Source organism: Cornus florida, unplaced genomic scaffold (assembly GCF_030987335.1).
Source record: "Cornus florida cultivar Cherokee Brave unplaced genomic scaffold, ASM3098733v1 CherokeeBrave_3.0.0_Hap2_Chr07, whole genome shotgun sequence".
Lineage (NCBI taxonomy): Eukaryota > Viridiplantae > Streptophyta > Magnoliopsida > Cornales > Cornaceae > Cornus > Cornus florida.
The window spans coordinates 46,661,280-46,672,749 of record NW_026775577.1 but is presented as its reverse complement, the minus strand read 5'-3'; the positions used below and the strand labels follow the sequence as shown (position 1 = coordinate 46,672,749).

At 38.1% G+C, this 11,470-nt stretch overlaps 1 pseudogene; it reads left to right on the top strand.

Annotated features, from left to right (window-relative positions):
* Window positions 1-11,052: 11,052 nt before the first annotated feature.
* On the top strand, window positions 11,053-11,151 carry LOC132267951 (small nucleolar RNA R71; annotated as a pseudogene).
* Window positions 11,152-11,470: the final 319 nt, after the last annotated feature.

Here is an 11,470-nt window from a genome sequence, read left to right as displayed (position 1 = left end):
TGAAAAACTTTGCATCCATGCCCCTTTGGATACCGGGAGCAACCAGAGTACTTTTATGCAAAAGTAAGGATACATATTTCGTGGAAACCACTTAGAATGAAGATACGTGAAGTCAAAAACCAACTCCGAACACAACGAGTGAGGTTATGCCAACAAAGTGACAAACGAGGAAAAGACAAAATAGGGAAAAAGACAAAATAGGAAAAATGACGAAAAGTGAATAGTGTCGAAAAACGAAAAATGTGGAAATGACTCGGTCCTCAAAGGAAGTTGTCAATCCAAAGGAAAGAGTCTCAGAAACCATTTTCGAGCACTCAAGACGACACTAAACGATAAGAAACTGAACTCAGAAAAGAAATTTCAACGAAAAAAATTCATCTGTAAAATTCTAAAGAAGAAGGAAATGACCGGGTCATTACATATATATATATATATATATATATTATAATACTATAAGATATTTTAGTTGTCATAGGACCCACACCATTATAAGTCATTACAAATGACTTATTCATTACACACTCTTAGTTATTATCTCTCTCTCTCATGCCAGTATCTCTCCTTCTTTCTCTAGTGTTTTTTTATTTTATTTTTTATTTTTTACCACACTTTTAGCCTAGATCTACCTTAAGCATTTGGGAATTTGATTAAGCCGCAAAAGGGAAAGTTGACGAGCAGGTTGAGGGCTTCGTATTGATAGCAGGAAAGAACCATTTGGAGCATTTTCTAATTTTCCAATTTGGGTGCAATTTGGGATCTTCTTCTATATTTGAGGTAGTGTTCTAATTCACATGTTCTTTGGCTTTGGTGAAATTTTCCCTTTTAATTTGATTATTTTGCCTATGGCTTTGAAGGTTTGTATATCATTGTGCTCTATGTGACTGTGGTTAAAAATACATGTTACTCGGAATAATATGATGAAGCATGCTAAACTAAAATCAATGTTTGCGTTGTATGTGTACGAATAATGCTGAAATTTCTTTCTTTCTTTTTTTGTCAAGTCATGAGATATAACTATTATGTTGGATGTATTGGAATTGTTATGAAAAAGTACGATGCGTTTTATTTCTGGAATTTCTATAGAGGCACGTTATAATGTTGTGATTGATTTCAAATTATGAAAATTAGTATAATGTCATGATTGTATATGGCATAAGACATTCATGCATTTCATTGGGAATGAAAAGGAAAAAAATTTGTTTTAAAAGCAAATAAAATTAATTTTGGGGAAATGTTTTGAAAACGGTTGGAACAGTGAAACGGAGATGTTTTGAAAAATGGGGTGCTACATTTGGCATATCATTGCATTACATTGGCATGCATTGTATTCATGTGGTTGAATGGTATAAATTGAAATTGTAGTAGTTGTTGTTGTTGCTATATTTTTCTCCCTATGGCATGATCCCGTTTACTTTTATACTATGCTTTACGTGGATTCACGGGGTCATTAAGAGGTGTGTCTTAATACCTCCTACTGAGCTGTTCACTACAAGAAATATCATTTTCACCGGCGGTTTTTATCTGTCCGCCGCTGTTAATATATTTTTTTTGGTGTTTAGAAAAAACTGCCGCTATTGAATTTTTTACCGGCGGTATTTCATAAACTGTCGAAAAATATTAATTATTTCCAATAGTGCTTTTAAAAGGGCTGAAAATAATTAATTATATTCGGCAGTGTGTTTAAAAGCGCTAAAAATAATTTATTATATCCACGCGGTTATACAAAATGTGCCGATAATAATTTAATTATAATTTATTTATTTATTATTTTTTCCTAAAAGCAGGCTTTTGGGTAGCTTATTGCCTATACTCACACATAAACGCTCTAATTTCTCTGCCTCCATTCTACTCTCTCACTGACCCACGACTTCACGACTTGGTGGTGCCTTTGGTGAGGATCACGGCGGCGGTGGTCGATGGTGGCATTTTGGATATCTGGATACTGGTGGTTGTTGAGTGGGGCTACTATTTTGCGATATAATTATAATAACATATATATATATATATATATATATATATACATATATATATTTATAAAAAAAATAATAATAAAAAAAAATAGATGAAGTTGGAATTAGGGAAGGCACCAACTCGTGCTCAACTATTTTACACAACACATAAGTGCAAAAAGGATGGCAAAGCTAGTGATGAACATGCTGCCAAAATGATTGTAAGTATATTTTTTGGACCATTAATATATTCTTTCTTACTTAGTTTGATTAAGTGTATAATCTGAATACTAAAATTTATTATATTTGATGTTTTCTATCTTTTTGTGTTTCCTTATCCATTCTATGTACACAACTAGAAGAGTTTGCTGCAACTCAACCTTCTAACCTAGATGAATCTTCACCCCACTATTTTTATGACCAAGTTAGGGGGGAAGAAAGAAGGGGCCTGGCCAGGGCAATGTGTCGTCGCACCACCACCGTCAAGCTTGATGAGTGTGTGCACTATAAGGCGAGGGCTAAGAGTTTTACATTTATAGAAGCCACTACTACCTTTCATTAAAAATATAGCTAGGGCGAGTAGGGATCGTCCCAAGGGATTTATGAAGATCGAGCAATGTGGTGGAATAGTTATTAGGGCTAGTAGGTCGAGTGATCAAACAAATAGTTAGTTGGTTAATTAAACTGCAACTAAATTAAACTAAGTAATTGAATGTGACAAAGAATAAGTAAGAGAGAGAGATCTTGGGGTTTAGGGATCACCACCAAGCAATGCATTTCTATATCATTGACAAGTAATTAATGAGGGCAAATGGTGTGTTGCAATATTGGTGTGTGTGTGTGTTTGGTTGATTCAACAAGCAAAGATGACTAGTGAAGCATGTATTGTCTAAACATCATGTGAAAGGCACAATATATCTAAGCAATGAAGCATATATTGTCTAAACAACATGTGAAAGGCACAATAGATCAAAACAAGTCATTAATCCTTTCATTAAGCTCACAATCTAAATACAACACAAGGATAGAGACATATGCTACTTGCATGCAAAAGCTTGGATCATCAAACAACAAGCATAGATTGTCCTCCCATTTAACACTACACTACAACTACACTACATCTACACTACTAGCATGAAAATAAACTAGGAGAGAGGCACAATCCATCAAGGAATAAGTATGAACCATCAAGAGAATCACAAGAGCATTCCTTTAAGCACTATGTTTTGACAATCTCTAAATCTATAGCATCAATACACATAGACATGCATCAATAACACAAAATCTAGAGACAATCACATGAACATCTATTCTAGCATACATAGACATATGGATAGAATGAAATGATCAATTGGAATCATTAAACCACATAAATCATGGAATAAACAAGATTTAAATATATCAAAGTGTCAAAACATTAATTACAACACTAATCCCTCAATAATACACAAGATTAAGATATAGAAAGCATGCTTGGGGTTAACTCTAGCCCCAAGAGGATGTCTAGCCACTCATGGTGATGTTGCTCCAACCCTCAAAGGCTAATTCCATGGAAGAGGCTTGCTCCTTGGTTGATGAAGAGTCTCCAATAGTGTCTCTAGCTTCCTTCTCCTCTAAACTTCCTCTCCAAGAGATTAAACCCTAGAATAGTCTATATGCTCAAAAATTGAATCATATTCCTTTTATAGGTAGGTCAAGTGGTATACAAATTAGCTGGGGTTGTACAAAGAATATTCTCTAATGATTAGGTAGAGGACAGATTACATAAGCTGGAATTTTAACTTTTTCGCACTGGAAGAAGTTCGATCGATCGAACCTTGGACTTGGATCGATCGAACGGGCTGAGATCTATCGAACTTAGGCTGGATCGATCCAACTGGTTGAGCTTTCTTTTGGGAAAAGGCAAATCCAAGATATTTTGGAGAGATATTTATGGGAAAAGGACAAAAGTGGTTAGTGGGTGGTACAGTTGTGGATAGGATCAATCATTTGAATAAGGATAAAAGTGTTCAATCAATCGAAGGGTGGTGTTGGATCGATCAAACTTTTGGACTTTATGCTTTTGGGCCAAGGTTTGGATCTATCTTGAAGTGCTGAGATCGATTATTATTCGATCGATCGAACCTTAAACTTTGATCAATCGAACTTTGCTGCTTCCCACATTTGGCTTCATTTGCTTCCCTCTTTCTCCACTTTGCTCTTTTCTTTGTTTAATCCCAGAATTGCTTCAATTAAGCTCTTATTTAGCTGATTAGTTTATTTTTGGGATAAGTGACTGAAAATGGAAATAATATGAAATCAATCTAAAACGGTAAAGTAAGATAGATAAAGGTACTAGAATGCCTAAGATTAAGGGGTTTAAATATGCACTTTTCAGTGCTCATCACACCCCCAAACTAAAATATTGCTAGTCCCTAGCAATGAACTAGAAAGTAAAGGAATGAAATGAACAACTATACAACTATGAACTAGAAAACAATAAATGGATAACGCCACTTTCGTAGGGAACATGATTGCACTTAGCACATGCAACAAGCCTTTTAAACCCCTAGGTTAGCCCTAGTGGACGAGTGAAGTCTCGTGAGGGTTTCCAGAAATGATACCCACAAACATTAAGCTCATTCTCACAAAAAAGACACCAATATTGCAAACAAGTATTGGGAGAAAACTACCTCAAGTATGCAATTTTTCAAACATTTCTAAGCAATCTCCCAAAATCTCAACATCAAGCAAGCAAATATGGTTCTCCACACATCAAGAAAATGATCATGCAAATCAAAACAACTCTAGAATCCTTTTGAGTGGACTGGCATCAAATGTGTTGCTATCTAAGTCAACTAAAGAATTAATCACATCCTTACCCTCAAACTTGCATACAAATCTAATACCGATCATCAAGACAAAAAGTGGACATTTTATTAAAGCTTTATTGTTTTAGGTGCGCTTATTCTTTTCACTCGATTATTTTATTTTTTATTTATTTTTTTATTTTTTTAATTTTTTTGGATCAAAGATGGAAGTATGGTGCAATGTGTTGATCTATTAAGCTTTCTAGCGATTCACGAGGTCAAGCATTAGATCAATGACTCCCAAACCAGGCGGCTTTAGGGCACTAGGTGTTCAGACACCCCTAAGGACTTACAAGCTCAAATCAACTAGGCTACAAATCAAGACAACCTCTATCTAATCATTTCCCACTTCTCACCTTTTTGGGAGAAGTCCTCACTTTTTTATTGCTTTTGCAACTTTTCATTTTTTTTTTTTTTTTTTTTTTGGTATTCAATTATTAACCTAGAGTTTGGGCCCTCCACCTTTCGGTGCGAGAAGTTCAGTGCTTGATGAGGCTAGAATCCCAGCTACTTAGTGAAAGGGGTTGTTATCCACCTTTATCAAGAATGAAAGCTTTCAATGCACTACTAGCCCAATTGGGATATAACCAATTCAATAATCAATAAAGCATGTACCCCACAAATGAATGCTAATGTGCGCCTGTGCTAGTGTAGAAGACTAGAGTGAATCTCAAAACAATTACAAAATTAGGATGATGTGGACCACAAATGCGAGCAAGATATCAATCTTTCGAAAAATTTACTCCTAAATGGCATCCACAAGGCATACAAGGAGTATTGGACTCTCAAGTCAAACAATTTTTAAATTTTAAGCAATATAGTCCTCAAAAGATCAAAATCATAGTTAGATATGGACTAATCATAGAAATATCCCTCAAATACACAAGTCATGCTCAAAATTTTGAATTTAAAACTAACATTGTAAAGCACCATTCCCCCCAAACTTAAATGGCACAATTTCCTCAGTGTGCAAGAAAACAAGGGAATGAGTATACCAGTGCAACTAAGCAAGAATGATCGGGACTGAAGTATCCGAAGTGGATGGCACGGCCCCCCAAACTTGGGATGAATTGTGGTCCTGAAAATTGGCACTTAGATAAACTCATCAGATAACAAAATGGGATAATCAATGCACAGTGGACATGTAAGTGTAAATGGGATAAACAGATAAAGAAATAAGAGAGGTATAAGGGTGGTCCTAAAAATTGGGTAGCACTTTCTCACTGAAATCACTGTGATGCACCTGATGGAGTCAAACATACAGATATGAGAACATAATATATGACATCCATAACAAAAACAGATATATAAAATAGATAAAGTACAGGTACAACAAAAATATCAAAGCCAACAGACCAACTGTAAAAATAATAATGTACAGTGGCAAAAGTAAAGTGTCAAAAGGAGAGAGGAATCATGAGATAGAAAGGACTAGGAGCTCAGGAGGATTAGGTAGGACGGGCAGGTCTGGCGCCGCAGATGTCTCTGGATAGATCTCGGAACATGGTCGCGACATCCGGGCGGAAGGTAGCAATATCAGCTCTGTGGGCTGTGAGATCAGCTCGGATGGTGACAACAGCATCCCCAAGTGTCTACAAACGTACTCCAAAGCCGAGGGTCATATCTGGAGCCTCAGGCATAGATGAATCAGAAGAAAGCTCCTAAATTTGCTCCTGCTCATGAATGGGCGACCTGGCTGGAGAGTCCTACTCTATGTCATCTGCAGGGCACTCTTAAGTCTATGTCTAAATGCTCGACAGCTGGATCGACTGGTGCGTCGTCCACTGCGGGATGTGCTACTGCTGCCTCTACTGGTGCCGGTGCCTCTGCCTGGGCTTGTATCTGTGTCACCTCTAGCTCAAACTCCGCTGCAGCCACTACCACGTGGTCCTGCAGCTTGGTAATAATAGAGCAGTAGCTCTTGTTGCAATTCTTCCCGAGGAAGTGATAGGAACCTCTCTCAGGGTGCTTTCGATGATGGATGGGGTAGCGCTGATCTATGAGAATCTGGGTGATGAGGTGGCCGAAGGGAAGAGACTTAGCCCGTCTGGGCATCTCCTTGCTGATGTACTCATCATATAGCTTCCTCATCACGCTCCAGATGAGCGCGGGAATGGACACCCAGTGCCCGGTGTAGAAGGAGTAAAGGGTTTTCAGATAATCGCCCTTTCTCTGAATCTTGTGCCTGGCCATGTATATGTTTCGATGGAGAACGAAATCGGTAAACCAAAGGTCGTCGGGAAGGAATATCCGAGTGGCGAAGGTCTCGCCACTGGCATGGTGACCTGTGAGAAAAACTGCCATGTCGGCATAGGAAGACCTGAAAAGCCTCGGATATGTGTCCTGAAGCTTTAGAGGACATCTGTATGGACAGCGGCAAGAGTGGGCTAAAGAGTCCACTATAATGGTGATCGAATGGCCATCGACAGAAGTGACCATCTCGGCTATGGTACGCGCGGATGGTCGGAGGTTCTAGTAGAACAACCGTACCAGCCGCGGGTAGACCGACTCTGTGACGGGGGAAAGAATAGCGGCCAGGCCCCTCTGAATGATATCATGGTAGGCGGATCGGGTCAACACCGATCTAAAGAAGAAGGCCGTGTCGAATTCTGACTCATGGTCGAGCGTCATGTGCGCATATCGAGGCGTGGGCCTATCACGCTCCAGATGAGCTGGCTGAGCGGGTATATGTGAATGCTCAGCTCCAGTCTGCGGTGGAGATGGTGATGGAGTGAAAGCAGGATGAGCCGCAGAGGTGGATGGTATATAGTCATCCTCGGCCTCATGGGATGGTGACTGAGGTGGGGTAGCCTGTGCTGGCTCCCGTTGTGCATAAGAGGGCTCTGCTGGCTCCTCTGTCCGTGGCCTAATATGTCGGGTGGGCCCGTATTGCCTGTTGGCAACGGTCTTCCTCTTAAGCATGGCCTGCAACAAAAAAAGAAAAACTTACAATGGGAGTTAGTGCTAGAATAAGAAATTTTTAAGCACGAAATAGAAACATGTATGTCAAGTAAACTAGACAAAACAAATATGGCATGAATCTATGCAAGTGGTAGACTGTGAAACATGCTAAACAATGTAAGTATAAAATGCATCCAATATGGAATATCACAGGCATTGGGCATAAATATGATAGCATGAACATAAGATATGATGAATGAATTGTGTGTGTGAGATCTGTGAAGTTTGATCGATTATAAAAAGAAGTAAGATCGATTACAAAAGTTGGAAAATAAAATAAAATATTTTTGGATTTTTTTTTTAAATGAATTTTAATTAAATTTAATTGAATAAACACTAATAATTAGAAATTAATTAAAATAGAATATTTTTGAATGTTTGAAAACTTTTTGAAAAATAAAATAAAATAAAATGAAAATAAAATAAAAGTGAAAATATTTTTGGATTTTTGAAAATTTGAAAAGTCAAAATAAAGTCAAAACAGTGAAATGAAGAACTTAGATCGATCGAAACAAGAGTTCGATCGATCAAACAGAGAGCAAAAATATGCAGGTTTATGGCTCAGAAAATTGGCTAAGTATTGGAACATGAGATCGATCGAACTTGGGAGTTGGATCGATCGAAGAACTTTCAGATCGATCTTGGAATGTTTCGATCGATCAGACAGAGAGCTGAAATATGCAGATTGATGCAGGCTCAAAATTTTTCTAAGTGTTGAATCATGAGATCGATCGAACTTGGAAGCTGGGTCGATCGAAGGTCTCTTGATCGATCTAAGAGTTAGTTCAAACGATGGGACAGAGAGGTGATTTGGATGCAGGTTTCTGCAAGTCAAAAAATTTTCTAAGTGTTGGATGCAGAATGGAGTTCGATCGATCGAACTCAAGTTTGAGATTGATAAAACTATGCAGAATGCTCATTAATGACATGAAAGCTTATGCAATCCTCACCAAAGTTCCTTGAAATGCATATGAACCAAAAACAAGTATCTAAACTTCGCAAGAAATGAAATGAAAGATAGAAATGGGGGAGGAATAGGGTTTTAACACCCTACGAATGCTTTTGCTAGTCTTTAACGTCTCTAGCAAAACATTGGGCTCTTTTAGCCCGGATCAAAGATCTTATAATGCATCCCCTCCTTGTTAGGGTGATAGATGCTTTGAACTCCACCCAACAAATAGTTCATTGAAGAACTTGTTGGATTAAGCTCAAAAGAAACCCTTGGTCCCTTGTCTATGCAATCACAACCTTTGGGCTTCCATGCCCTTTCAAAGCAAGAATTTGAAACAAAATTTTGAGAATGCAAGGTTGAAGATGATCCTTTGGAAGTTTTGGTTTTACACAAAAGCTCATTTCCTTGGCATTGAAGATCATGACATTTATCTACAACATTAACCTCTCCTTCATATTTGTCAAATGAATTGGGTGTGGGATTAAAGATATTCAACTTCACCTTCATGTGGCCAAATGAGATCTTCATTATCCCCGTCCTACAATTGATGTTGGCATTAGCGGTTACCAAGAAAGGACGGCCAAGGACAACGGGAATTTGGCTCTAGGGTTGGGAACCGGTTCCGTGTCTATGACAATGAAATCAACCGAGAAGAAAAATTTATCAATTTTTATCAAAACATCCTCAATTATACCCCTAGGCTTTTTAATGGATCGGTCGGCAAGTTGCAAAACTACCGACGTCGGTTTCAATTCACCTAGGCCCAATTTGACATAAACCGAGTATGGAAGAAGGTTAACACTTGCTCCTAAGTCAAGAAGCACCCGATTAATGCTTTGATCACCAATAATGCATGTTGTAGTGGGTGAACCGGTGTCCTTAAACTTTGGAAGAGTGTTATGTTGCAAAATTGAGCTTACTTACTCGGTCAAAACCACTTTTCTTGGTGCTTGGCTCTTGTTCTTCCGCTTTTGGGTGCACAAGTCTTTCAAGAATTTGGCATAAGCCGGAATTTGCTTGATTGCATCCAATAGTGGAAGATTAACTTTCACTTGCCTAAACATTTCCATGATTTCATTGGTTTTTGCCTTTTACTTATCTTTTGAAATGGATCCTTTTAAGGCATCCGGAAATGGAACTTTTGGTTCAAACACTTTTTCAAAATTTTCTTTTGAACTCTCTTCAACACAAGAAGTTTTCAAATCATTTTTCAACAAAACCTTTTCAACATCATTTTTCAAGACTTCTTTTCAAACACATCTTTCAAGACTTTCTCATTTACAAGGTCATGTATATGCAATGAAGGAGGAATGCGATGTGAAACGGGACGAGTGACAACTTGAGGTTACACTGGTTCATTCTCTTCATTGGACATTCCAACTTGATTGTCCATAATCTTATCACTCCACAAGTAGTCATCACATTAACATGTTCAATGGTGTGGCCTTCCGATGAGGAATGGGTTTCCACAACACATTGTTGCTTAGGTGGGGCATTAATAGGCATCTTTCCCTTCTCTCTTGCATTGAGAGTGCTTGCTATTTGCCCTACTTGGGTTTCTAGCTTCGCAATAGATTGATAGTGAGAATGAAGCAATTGAGTGTTAGCCTCTAAAGTGCCCAAAGCATTCAAAACTTTCTCTTCAAAGGTGAGACTTCTAGTATTACCTTGGGAATAAGATTGGTTGGGAAAATGAGAATTAGTAAATTGATTCCCTTATGATTGATATGGTCTATAACCTTGGGATCCTTGATTTTGAAGTGGAGGTGGAATGTACTTCCCTTAAAAACCGCCTTGGGAAGGGTTTGAGCCCTCTCCTTAGTTTTTTTAAGAGAAATTCGGATGATTCTTCCAACTTGGATTATAATGAGTACCATAAGGATTGTTCCCTTGGTTCACAAAAGCTGCATTGACTTGTTCATTAGGTTCATTTTGCACGTGTCCGTGGGGATAATGAGAAGTAGAATGAAGAACACTAGAACAAGTCATACATGTTTCATTTGATGCACCATGAGAATGGTTAGGGAAGGAAGATACTTGGTTCGCCGAGTTTTGGTTAATCAAAAATTGATCAAACCTTTGAGATAAAGACTTCATTTCGGTGGCTATTTCATTTGAATGGTCGACTTGATGTAAGCCAACACTCTTCCTACCTTGTGAATTTCTACCATTCTTGGATGATAGTGTTCTATGCAAAGAATTTTCACTCATGCTCTCATAGAGACACCACACGTCATCCTCATGCCTATCAATGTATGAGCCACCCATGGAAGTATCAACCATACCCTTATAGGTGTCCAATAAGCTCTCAAAGAAGTATTGAACTAATTGCCATTTGGGCATGTCATGATGTGGACACTTCCTAAGCAATTCATTGAAGCGTTCTCATGCCTCATGAAACGTTTCTCCATCCCCATGTGAAAATTCTCGAATTGAGATTCTCATGGCATTGGTCTTAGAAACCGGATAGTACTTCTTCAAGAACTCTTGTTGCATTTCTGCCCAAGAAGTGATTGAAAAAGGCCTAAGATTGTTAAACCAATACTTTGCCTTGTCTTTTAAGGTGAATAGAAAAAGTTTGAGTCTTAAAACCTCTTCCGGCATGTCCATATATTTTACGATGGAACATACTTCAAGAAACTCATCCAAATGCTTGTAAGGTTCTTCACTTGGAAGTCTATGATAGTTAGGAAGCATTTGAATGGTTTGTGGCTTAATTTCATAATGATGTGCTCTAAATAGAGGCAATTGGATGCATG